Source organism: Aplidium turbinatum, chromosome 1 (assembly GCF_918807975.1).
Source record: "Aplidium turbinatum chromosome 1, kaAplTurb1.1, whole genome shotgun sequence".
NCBI lineage: Eukaryota > Metazoa > Chordata > Ascidiacea > Aplousobranchia > Polyclinidae > Aplidium > Aplidium turbinatum.
The window spans coordinates 2418761-2431694 of NC_137472.1; positions in this window are offsets into that span (position 1 = coordinate 2418761).

Consider the following 12934-nt stretch of genomic DNA (forward strand, 5'->3'; position numbering starts at 1 on the left):
AAGGCGAAGGGACTGATCTCTGGACAGGTATTGTGTTGCGTAATGATATGACGTCATCAACATCCCCCTTTCAATGAAAGGCGTTATGCATAGGATCGCAGGTTTACTATAGTATGAAGGAGAGATCATTTGGGGGTTAGGTTACATAATGTAAAACGTATGGCGACACATATGATTACGATATGGCTACACAATGCAAAACGTATGGCAACACATATGATTACGATATGGCTACACAATGCAAACCGTATGGCAACACATATGATTACGATATGGTTACACGATGCAAAACGTATGGTAACACATGTGAATACGATATGGTAATTATATTTACAGCGAAAGGGTAAATGCTCAAGAGGTGAAGATGCAAACATAATGCTAGAAGTTTTCAGTGATATCTGGGCTAATGCAGTTAAAATATATCACATATAACTCCATACACACATGCAGAATGTCATCAGGCTGTAGGTTGTTAAGGAAATTACGTAGTATGGTAATCACTCAACCACACAGGGGCTCTACGCATCCGTCTTGGTCGTTCTGAAGAGCTACTTCTGGGGTAGCTTTCAGAGGGTGCGTCATGGTTGTCAAGTGGGGTTATACTGTTTGGTATATCTAAGAGCAGGTCGCTTTTGTCGATACGAAGGTGGACCCTGTTCCTTTTATACCTTGTGCCAGAAGCGGACTCGATTATGTAGGTGCGCGAAGAAGGTATTGCGGTCACTCTCCCTCGTTCCCAGCTTGTACTGGGTGGGCTTTGAAAATAAATTCGTTGTCCAATTGGAAATGGACTCATATCACGAGCGTTTTTATCATAATTCCTTTTTGTGGCATTTCTGCGATTAAGCCTTTTTTCGGTGTGCATGGTGTTGCTAGGTTTGGTGATTATAGGTATCACTGATCTAAGTTTTCTGCCAAAGAGGATCTCTGCCGGGCTGATGTTTACGTCTTGGCGCGGCGTGTTCCTGATTTCAAGCAGGGCTTGGTATTGGTCGGTTTGGTTGAGAAATGTACGCTTAAGCATGGTTTTTACACATTTAACCGCTGACTCTGCTTTCCCGTTTTCTCGTTGATGGCCTGGGCTGGAAGTTATATGGATGACCTGCCATTTTTTTCAAAATGCGTTAAAGCCATCAGACATAAACTGTGGACCGCAGTCTGATACCACACATTTGGGGATGCCGTATCGTGCAAAATGCTTTTTTAAGCAGCTTATAACTTGTCTGGTGGTGGTTGACGTCATCACGTCGATTTCAATGAAATTAGAGTAGTAGTCGACCGTTATTAAATAACTCTTTCCTTGAAACTCACACAGATCAATACCAATTTTCTCCCATGGCGCCGTTCCTTCGTTGTGTTGTTTGAGTGTCTCTTTCTGGTTGCTTGGTTTTGTTTGTTGACAGATTATACAATTTTCTGTCATTTGTTTTAGTTCTTTTGGCAATCCTATCCAAAACACGGTCTCGCGTGCTCGCCGCATCATGCTGTCATAACCTAAATGCGCAAGGTGTAAATTGTCTTTGATCTCGCGGCGCAAATTTTTTGGGATAAATATGCGCTCTCCCTTTAGTATTAAATTCTTTTCTTGCGTCAGGCATTCTCGAAGCGAAAAATAAGGTTTGATGTTTTCAGGAAGATCATTTTTGGTAGCTGGCCAACCTTCTGTTATGATCCTCAACAGTGTTTTTGCTTCGTCATCGCTTTGCATGGCCTGTTTTACTGCAATTAGACGTTCGTCTGGTATGTCCTCTAAGACGTTTAGGTTCATTATGTGATTCGGTTGATTCTCTGAGTCGTTAAGTTCAGGGAAAGCTCTACTTAGAGTGTCGGCAATGACAAGGCTGGCTCCAGGCATGTATTTGAAATCAACATCGTATCTATTCATGCGCATCAGCAGGCTCTGTATCCGTTTGGGGGCCTGGCTTAGTGGTTTTTTAAGTATGGTTTCGATAGGTTTATGGTCGTTGTGTATTGTGATTTGTCGGCCATAGGTGTATTGGTCAAATCGCTCCAGACCAAATACGACTGCTAATGTCTCTTTCTCTATTTGTGCCCAATTTCGCTCAGATTTTGTGAGGGCGCGAGATGCATATTCGACAGGTTGATCGTCCTGCAAGAGAACAGCGCCAAGTCCATCCTTGCTGCTGTCCACCTGTAGAATCACTGGCTTTTGCGCGTCAAAATAGGCCAGTATTGGGGGTTGCTCGATTTTCTTTTTAACCTTTTGTATTGCCTGCTCACACTCCTCACTCCATTCCCACTCTACGTTTTTTCGGGTCAGTCTTCGTACGGGCTCGAGGTCGTTTGCCAGATTTGGCATGAACCTCGATAGATACTGAATCATGCCGCAGAATCGTTTTACGCCAGATATATCTGTGGGTGAGGGCATGTTTCTTATTGCTTCTATCTTTGATGGATCGGCTTGGATCCCGTTTTTCGTTACCTTGTGGCCCATAAACGTGATTTCCGTTTTCTTAATGATCGCCTTTTGATCATTGAGCAAAATTGGTATATTTTTGCAGCGCTGTCGCAAAGCTCTCAGGTTATCGTCATGGTTATTGATGGCCTGGTTTTCATTTGACCCACAACCAACAACAATGATGTCATCTGCGACAGCGAAGACACCGTTTAGGTTTTGCAACGCCTCTATTAGTCTTTTTTGAAAAATTTCGCTGCTTACTTTGAGACCGAATGGAAGTCTATTCCACCGATAGCGACCATGCGGCGTGATCATTGTTGTTAGTTTGCTCGCTTCTTCATCTAGTTCGATATGCCAATAGGCGTGTTTTACATCGACCTTTGAGAATATTTTGGCATTTGTTAAGGAAGGTAAGATGTCGTCAAGCGTTGGCAATTTGTAGTGTTCTCTTTTTAATGCTGTGTTTAGTGGCTGGGGATCGATGCAGATACGTAAATCTCCATTCGGTTTTTTTACTATTGCCATTTGACTAACCCAGTCTGTTGGTTCATCAACGGGGGATAGCACGCCTTGCTCTACCAGCGATTCGAGTTCGAGTTTGACTTTCTCTTTGAGCGCGACTGGCACATTGCGACAGGGTAGGGTTCTAGGTTTTACCCTTGGGTCTACTGTTAAAGACGCACAACCGATGTAACCCAGTTTTGTGTTACTTACATTGGCGATAAAAGCATCATCATTAATCGAAATCAAATTCAAGTTTTTAACTGTGGATAATCCTAGAAGACAGTTCAAGTTATTATCTACAACAGTGAATTTAACACAGTAGGTTTCCTTAGTTCTCGGATTGATAACATCGAGTAGGGCCGTACCTGCTGGTTTGACTGTCGTTCTATTCCACATCGTCAATGTTTGTGTAGTCGGAGTTATCTGACTTCTTTTTACAAAGCGCTTGCATATGGTGTTGACGTCAGCTCCGGTGTCTAGTTGGAAACGGACTTCCTGTTCATTTATATTGAGTAGTGCGGTTAGTCCTCGTTTCTCACTTCCTTGTATAGCACACAAATATGCGTCTTCTTCTTCAGAGTGCACGCTTGGTTCCATGTTGTGGACCTGGTGTAGGCGGCTTCGGCATTTTGCTGAAAAATGATTTCTTTTCCCGCAAGTGGAACACGTTTTTCCATACGCTGGGCACATGCTTCTGTTGCGGGGATGGCTTTGGCCACAAAACTCACATTCAGCGCTTTTCTCATAGCGTGAAAAGCGTCTCGGTGTTGCCTTGTTGGAATGGTGTTGTACAACTTTGTGTATGGACTCAGCAGGCTTTGTTTGCAATTCTTGCAATTGTTTGTGCGATGCTTCACGGGCTCGGCAGATTTGTATTGTTTTGTCAAGCGTGAGTGTCGCTTCGCTTGAAAGCTTCTCTTGCAGCGCCGTCGGGACAGACAGTATGATTTTGTCTCGCAAAGCCCTGTTTCTGTCTGGAAACTTGCAGTGTTCGGCTTTTGCTTTCAATTCCGTCAAGAATGCGTCGAAGGGTTCTTTATATTCTACTTTGTAAAACCTCAATGTGGAGATAACATCGTTCTGTTTTGGGCTGCAATATTTTTCAAGTTTTTCCAGCAATATTTTCGGATCGTCTTTGCTCTCTTCTGCGGTATATTCAAAATGTCTCATTTCCTGGATCATGCTCCAGCCTGCGCATTCTTTAACGATTGCTGTCTGCACCTTGTTGTCATCGTTATATGCTTTGGTCGTCAGCAAATAGATATCCACCATTTCACGCCATTGGTGATAGGACTCGGCAAGGTTGCTGTCCAGTGGATCAAGTGGTGGGGGCAGTCTATGTTGGCGATCTGACATCTTGTCTGTCTATGACGCTGGTTCAATTTAACTTTAGTGCCACTTCTATCTGTATGTCTTCGATTTGCTGACGCTACGGCTGAGTTCAAGAATCTTACGCTGCCACCATGTTTATTATGTCTCTAGCTTTATTGCGAACGTTGTTGATACAAAGCACTTCATTAACAGAATGAAATGCGTGTCACAATCATGGCGGTAACGGATTAACTCACGTGGTCATAGAATAGAAAAAGGCGAAGGGACTGATCTCTGGACAGGTATTGTGTTGCGTAATGATATGACGTCATCAACAAATATTTCGATTAGTAACGTACGATTAAGTGTCACTGTGTCAGCAAAATTTTAGGACTTCAATCAGCTGATTTTCAAGAAAAACTTCCCTATGTTAAAGTAGCCTATCTACCCGATCTCCACTTACAAAAAAATAAGTGGTCACCAAACCTAACTGCTTTTATATATGGATACCCATTCTAACAAGCTTACAAACAATCGCTTGATTTTGACCACAAATGAACTGCGAGGCAAAGCGATTATAGGCCTACCAGACTATGTCCGTTTGGATGAAATAACGAATGGATGAAATATAAGAATGGCGGAATTTCCTATTTTGGTTGCTTTGGTTTTGATTGGTTGGTTTTGAATCTTCATCCTCGGACTGACAAAGCCATGATAGGTTATTCCTGGTAGTTTCGCATAGGAAAACAGTGATATTCAAAACGTGTCGCATCTTCCTGCTTTCTGTTTCGGTGTCCACATCACCTACGCTACTTGTAGAGTCTTTTGAAGCAGGGCCGATTACCTAGATTGACAAAGTGAAGTTTCCGATTGTTGAAGTCTTGTTGCCGGGGAATTAGTCTATCTATTAGTTGCCGCTGAATGGAGAGCAGTCCTTAGAATGCATTGCTCAAGCGCACACCCCGAGAGTCGAACCAGCGCGGCTTGATCTTGTCGAAGCTTCTTCGTTCACAAAGTCGCGCGCTAACCAACTATCGGGGCGGACAGTAGCCTATAGGCTAATGGAATGGTTGCACCCTGGTAGTCTTAGGCCTAGTCCTGTGTGGTTATAATATTCTGCTCTTTAGATGTTTTTGTGTTAGGAGACGGAGTTATGCTTTGTCTTGCTGCTTGAAGTTGTGTTCTGATACAACTGGAATAAACGTCACTCGAATATGAAAACTTTGTGCTGTGCCCAAGGGTGTCATGGTCACACTAACGGCTATATAGTGAATGATGAGTAGGTGGTTCAGACCACACCACGCCCGCTACACGACCTTTCATCTTGTAAGTTTTAGATCCAATTCTGCACTAGCTGGGAAGCATTTGCAGAAACGGGGCACTGGCGAGGTAAGTATACTGAGCGCTCAGTGAAGTTTGGACTGCTTCGTTTCTTCGCTCAAGCTTTTTTACATGCAACTGCTCAAGTACGCCTAAGGGAGATGTGGCACCTATGGAACATCACCATCGGTCCAATGGGACAGCGCCTTATAGTTATTTCTGAATAGGCCTATGTGCGAACACAAGAAACGAAATTTTTGACATCAAATCTGGATTAATATCCCAACAGTAGGCTATAGGCTGTGTAGTTAAAGTAGCCTAACTGGTGAGGATTATTATAGGCTATTCATTTGTATTTTTATGCTTTCAGAGTAAATTCGGATGATTAGTTTTTGTCAATACATTCTATACGGTACTAAAAATAGCCTAAGTTGTAGCACGTGATATACTTGACATAAAAGTTTAAGCAATAAATCTGGATTTAAGCATATAAAATCTTGATTAACATCCCAACAGAGTAAATTTGGATGATTAGCTGTTGTCAATACTTTCTATACGGTACTAAACATAAGTGATATAAAAATAACAACGTGATACAGCGACAATAACGTGATACTTGACGTAAAAGTTTAAGCTATGTGGTCAACTCTAAAACTGTAACATCATGAAATTAAGACAAGAAGTTAATCAACATGAAATAAAGACAAGTTGCACACAAAATGGTGGTTAATAAAACAATGACCATGCGATCGAATTACCTTTGAGACATATTTAATAGGGCCTTTAACCCTTTGCTTTTCAACATTTTTTGTAAGCCTGCTCAAGAAGGAGGCCATTTTTGGAGCAAATTCAATCAGCTGTTCGGCTACTTGTTATCCGCTGGTGCTATTTCAACAAAACTTGAACTTTTGTTCAGAAAAATCGTTTGTTTATAAGTTTAAAAAGTCAATAATCTAAAAATTTTACATGTTAAGCTTATTATTTCAATTTTTGCTGTAGGTTCCCAAAAACGACAATTTTGCTTTATCTTACCGTTCTTCGAATTCGATTTCATGCAAAGGTCTGGAGAAGAATGAATTCGATCAACCGCACAAATTGTGTTGATATAATTGATTATAACGAAGCTTCAAAGATTATATGAAGAAATATAGCAGAGATACAATAAACATAATCATTTTGTGCCAGATTATGAGAAGACTTCCTTGATTTTTTCATTGTAAGTTTGAAAATTTTTTTTTATAACTTTTTATTGCCGATAAATGGCTTTTTTATTGCAACAACGCGGCCATGATTATACAAAAAATAAAAATCTATATGCCGGCTACATGAAAATAATGAAACATTTTCTTGTGATTTATCTTATAACGTTTTGCCGCATCTGAAAAGTAGAATATAGCCTAGTGATGATGAATAATCTCACAAAACCGTGGTTGGTAAACGCTTTACAGAAATTTGTTGCTGAAAGTTTAGCCTACTATTAGAGGTAAAGCGTTTGTAAAAGTCTGCATTGTTTAGTCATTCTATGATCCATTATTCCTGTCCCACGTTTGGTAGAATCGAATAGTTTATAAATGGCAAGCCTTCACATTAGCCGGCCTCTTGTACATTGGCGCAACGTCTTCAGATGTTGAATCAATGATCAAGAAAGCTGACTTGTTGTTTGTCTTATGTGACGCCTAGCATTATCATTTTTATTTTACGCCCATTGCAACAACCAGGGTTAGAAGTAACGACTAATTGTCACTATTCGATAGCGTTATTCGTTGCTTTCTGAATATCGAATGCTTATACCCATTCCTTTAAAAATAAATATCAAATGCGCGTTATTCACTGCTTTTTTATGCAAGCAACGAAATCATTATTCGTTTTTCACTAATCGATATTTAGGAGAACTGCTGAATCATTTTTTGTTGTTCAGTTACTTCGTCGTCAAAACGAATTTACGAGATTTAGTTTTCGGATTACTATCCGACCTAGTCCCCTTCCGGTTTTCGAATTTTAAAGGATTAAGGACAATTTTGCGACAACCCCATAAACATTGGTCGGGAAAAACACGTGAAAAACACTTAAAATTCTGAGGAAACTCGTGTAATAGGAGAAGGAGGGGCAAGAAGTCACAAAATTTACTAATTGAACCATCTACACGCCCTGGGTGGGAATTTCATAAACATTTACAAACTAAGGTTTACTGTCGCACTTCGAGTACTTGAAGTACATATAATATTCTACATAACTATATTCTTTATCAAAAATTTTCGATATTTTGAATGAGCACTGAGGTGAGACTTTTTCCCCCGCCTCGGGGTTTGTTGTCACAAACCTTGGGGTAAATTGTCACATGCAGTTTGTAACGCGTAAAGTTTATTTAAGATACAGTACAATGGAATGAATAAGATAATACAGATAGGCTACATTAAACAGCCAATTATACATATGATTCACTTTACAAGTATGATATTTGTTGTTACTTAATTGGCTTTTGTGTGGAGTCCAAAACTACTGCACATTGTATTCAGATAATTGAGAGCAGTGAAAGCTAAACAAGTTTGCTTCTCGTTTTGTTTATCCACAAAGTGGAATTGGAAGCTTGAAGACAACATCCTCTAGTGGATTTTCAGGAAATGAAACTGCATGTTTCCAAATTTATCAAGGCATTTTTTCCGCATGAAGTTTGATCTAATCTGATCTTTGGTGAATTCTAAACCTTTTCCAACGTAATATTGTGTGGCTCGATCACTTTCAAATTTCACAACAATGTGGTCGTCCATATCTATGTTATCAAGACTAAGTGGTGTCTGGACACAACTTTCATCATCTGAGTCTTCATCGGTGGTATCATCGCACAAGGTTGTTTCATCTAAGCTTTCATTGTCCTCACTTGATGATTCTGGTGCTGGAGTTTTGGTCTTCTTTTGAAATTTTATCACTCTTTTAGCGGCTGTTTTCTTCCCTTTTCTTTTGCTGTTCTTTTCTTCTGCCATCCTTTTCATAACAGATGAGTCTGTGTATGTATATCTCAGATTTTCTCTTCTTCCTTTTCCTGGAGCTCTTCTTCCTTGCTTTGGGGTGCCCAAATGGCCGTAGAGTTTGTGGAGGAATTAAGATTTGAGTAGATGAGGCGGAGCCTGAAGAAGGCACATGTGTGTCTTCAAACAAGGCTTGACTTGTGGTTTAGATTGGAATATAACGACTTAATGTTTTGTAGTTAACATCATTGTTGCTAGCAGATTTTCTGATGCTCAGGCCACCATTCACAACCGCTTCTGCAGCAGCCTCCATCGCGTCTTTCGAATACCGTCCACGTTCAGTTTTTCTTTGGTAGTTCCGCATCTGCAAAAATATAAGCTACCGGTACTGGTTTTATATGAGAAAGAAACAAGAGTTATTGGTAATACAGTAGGTTTAGCTTATTTATGACAAAATTTACAGAAATACACTCTGGTTGAAACAAGATGGTTAATAAAGTATTATCATTGAACCTCGGGGTAAGTTGTCACACAATGTGACAACTTACCTCAAAGCATCTTTAGTTTTTAAATTCCAAATTTTGGTCAACATGCTTCAGTATTTTATACGATAAGTTCATCCATATATTACTGACATTAGTCACTACTAACAGAAACAAAAAGATTCCGCATATATTCAGAAACGTTTAAGTTGTATCAAAATACCTACCTTGGGCAATTCGTCTTCGCACGAAGCAGAAAATCACTACAGGTTGTTGTCTAGATTTTGTTCACTTCTGTTGTTTAAACCAACATGGCCGATCTCAACGTGTAACCAGGGAAGTAGTACTCGCTTTTTATGACGCCAGAAAGAAGTTTATTACACTGGGTGCGCTAAACTCAGGCTTGTGACAACTTACCCGTGTGACTTTTAGCCCCTCTCTCCCCTACCGGTACACGTATATTTCTCGTGTTTTTACGAGCCAATGTTTATGGGGAACACAGTTCAGAAAAACCATGCCAGTGAGAGTCGTTAACAGTGTTGCCAACCTTGCGGTTATTATTATCTCGCAAGTTTGGGCTTGTTTTTCCATGCGCGGTGTAAATTTGCTAACAGGACAACGAAAGTCATTTCCGGGCGCATCTAGTCAGTTTCGATTTTTTGATTTGATGTTCATCATGACTGAAAATCCCTGCACGCATTCCCGTGTGGAAGGGAAAATCAGTAGCTGTGACACAACATGAGAAGCTAGCGTTGAATACAAAGAGGCCATACTGAGCCAGAAGTTTATTGGAGAATATTCCTTGTAACTTAACTGTTATTGAACATTTTATTCCGATCTATTTTTAGCTTACAACTAGCATTATTCAACGCTATTTGTAGCTTAAGCTATAAAACAGTAAATGATATCTATCAAGAGCAATCATTTGACATAATTAACGCCCACTGTCCCACAGCGTTGTACGGCTTTTCAAAGCAACTGTGCTCCTTGTTGACAATTGACATGACCTGCATTTTGAAGATGTAATTACACGAAACAATTACAAGAATAGTTACGTAACAATAAGAATAGGCTTCGGGAATTTTCGGAATCAGAAGCTACCCGTGTACCACCTGAAAAACCTTCGCGTACCACTAGTGGTACGCGTACCACAGGTTGGAAACCCCTGATCTAGGCAGTCGAGTGGAGCAAGAATTGACAGCGATAGGTTAATTCTTGCTACACTCGACTGCCGAGAAACACATGGAACTGTTTTCATGATTTTGCTGTTTGTCTTTGCAAAACCGCCATTTCTTCAGCTTCTTTCAAAAGCATTTGGAGTGATACATTTCCTTAAATGCAAGTTTTGTGAAAGCACGAATGAGAAGATTTCCGTAGAACGTTTATTTTGAAACCAAGTTTTTGCTGTTGCTGCTCCTCATAGAGCTAATAATCCAAAAAAACTTTGCTATTATTGCCAGGCCAGGATTGGGGGAGGCAGAGGGTGCAGGTGCTCCGCCCCCCTCCCCACCGACTTTTGAAGGGCCCCCCTATAGGCTACGTGGAAAAGATGTGATTTTGTATTATTCTTTCCTTCAGCCTTTAAAGTTTCTTTAAAATGCTGTGCAGTGCTGGATTAATGCTACTGTAGGGGGGCCTCCGATCTAAAAGTGCCCCGGGCCCCCCATCAGCTAAATCCAGCCTTGATTATTGCTTCAAACTAAGAACCTTATGTGTTCACTGGCTTTATATTGTAGCACAAGAAGTAGGCTAATGCGCTTTGTGTTATTGAGGTCAAACTAAACAATAGAAAACTACGCGATGCCCTTTTCTTTCCTTGCGCATATCGATGCACGAAGCAATTATGAGCTTATGGCTGTAAGCGCAATGTAATCCATTTCACGCTTTGCTGGAAGTTAGCTGGAAAAAGCAAAAATTCACCAAAATCTTGAATTTACAAGAAAACTACACAACTGTTACTTAGTATCATCCCTCATCAGATCAGCCTTGCATTTTTTTGAGATAAGTCAAGATAAATCAAGTACATGGCGTTACTGTGATTTTAGTAATCAAAGGAAATATGAGGGAACAGATCTGGTCCCCCTTTGAGGAGGAAACTATTGAGGCTGAAAGCAATTTTATAAAAAATGTATTTTTCACTTAAATTGTAGAGCAGGCTATTTGTTTATTCTCCACAAGCTTGAAATACCCTAATGCAGTGCTTTTTAAACAGGCGAATGGTTTACCCCAGGGTAAATAGCCTAAAATTTTTGTAGGAGTGAATAAGGGTGAGCCGTCAGAAATGGAGGATAGCTTGCGAGCAGAGCGGACATTCCGGGTGTTCAACCTGTGACCAGGTGAGAATTTCCAAAAACAAAATCAATTCTAAGTTTTTTTCATTTTTTAATCAGAACTAATTGCTTTTTTATAAATTTCAATATTTTTTTGAGAATATCACACAAAAATATTTTGTGATGTATAGACGAGATAGTTTTATCATACCATGAGACAAGGGTGAATGAAATCTGAAGATAGATGCTAGGGGTGAACAAAACTAAAAAAAAAGTTTAAGAAGCACTGAGCTATGTAACGCGGTAGGCACTTTAACATTACCCACTCGTCGAAGAGGTACGCAATCATGCGTGACATGTTCACTCGCGATTCAGCTGATTTCAGTCATGTGACTCGACACGTAATATTCTAATCGAAAATTTTTGATACAAAGAAATTTAACTGAATGCTTTGCCACAACCACCGTTGCCTAATGGTTAGGGCAGAGGAGTAGTAATTTCGATTGCGTGGGTTCGATTCCCACTCTCTGCCAATACTATTTTTTCTTCTGCAACTGAACTGAGTGCAAGAAGGATCTTAATGACTGCAATCAATGGAGTTTACAAGGAAAATTGTGACTAAACAAAACACAAAGCAATTTCACATTGAAAAGCAGGCGCTCTTCGACGAGTGGGTGATGTAAAAGTGCCTACCATGTAACGCTTGTAAGTAACCTATGGGACAGTTCAGACATTTTTAATCATAGAAAAAAAATGCCATTAAGCTTACATTCGTTACAGGTTTGATTTCATGAAACGATGATTAAACTTCATATTTTGCGCTAAAATAGCGTTTTAATACAAACGTCATTTTTGTCCCATAGCAGACATATCCCCCCTAATCTGGTGGCGACGGTAGCTGGTTCGATGGCCACGTGGCCTTTGCCGCAGTTATTATGGCATTGCAGAAGTCCTGGTATGCCTCGTTTGCGTTGCATGTTTCAGGTGATGGTAACTTTGCCGCAGACTCATTGGTCAGAAAGCTGTATTGATTCCAATCGGCTTTTTAAAGTTTTACCCGCGCACTAGTGAAAAGTACCACGAGGTTTGTGGACGACGATGTTAGAACCGGGGGAACCTATCGATCACACATCTGTCTGGAAGAGAGCTGTCGACACTAGCAAAGACCAAGTCAGGGTTTGTTCCTGTGCTGTTCCCAGCGACCGGAGTGGAAACTGGCTGGTTCCTTTGGGTTGAATAGGAGAGCAAGATGGTTTGTAGAGGCCCAGTCAGCCAGCAATTCTCCGTCGCTGCTTGTGTTGCTGTAGCCCCAGTCGATGTGCTGGCAGTTGAAATCGCCAGGGTCGAGGAACATCGGAAGGGATGATGGCAACATTCGCGAGGGGTGGGGCTCGTAGACATTGGCGATGTTGTAGGTTATGGTTGACTTCTCAACAATAAAAGTTCTTCTTCGATACGCGATTGAATGGAATGCTCAACGCGTTCCAGAGGCAGCCGCACTCGTGACAATGGATTCGCTGTTTGTGCTTTCAACAATCAACCAACGACAAACTGGCGATTAAAAACAAAAGGAACAGCTGTTGATGTTACGCCATTCCTGGTATCGTAAGCATGGTGACGTCATATAAGCTGACTAATATTTTTACAACTGTAAAGATGAAC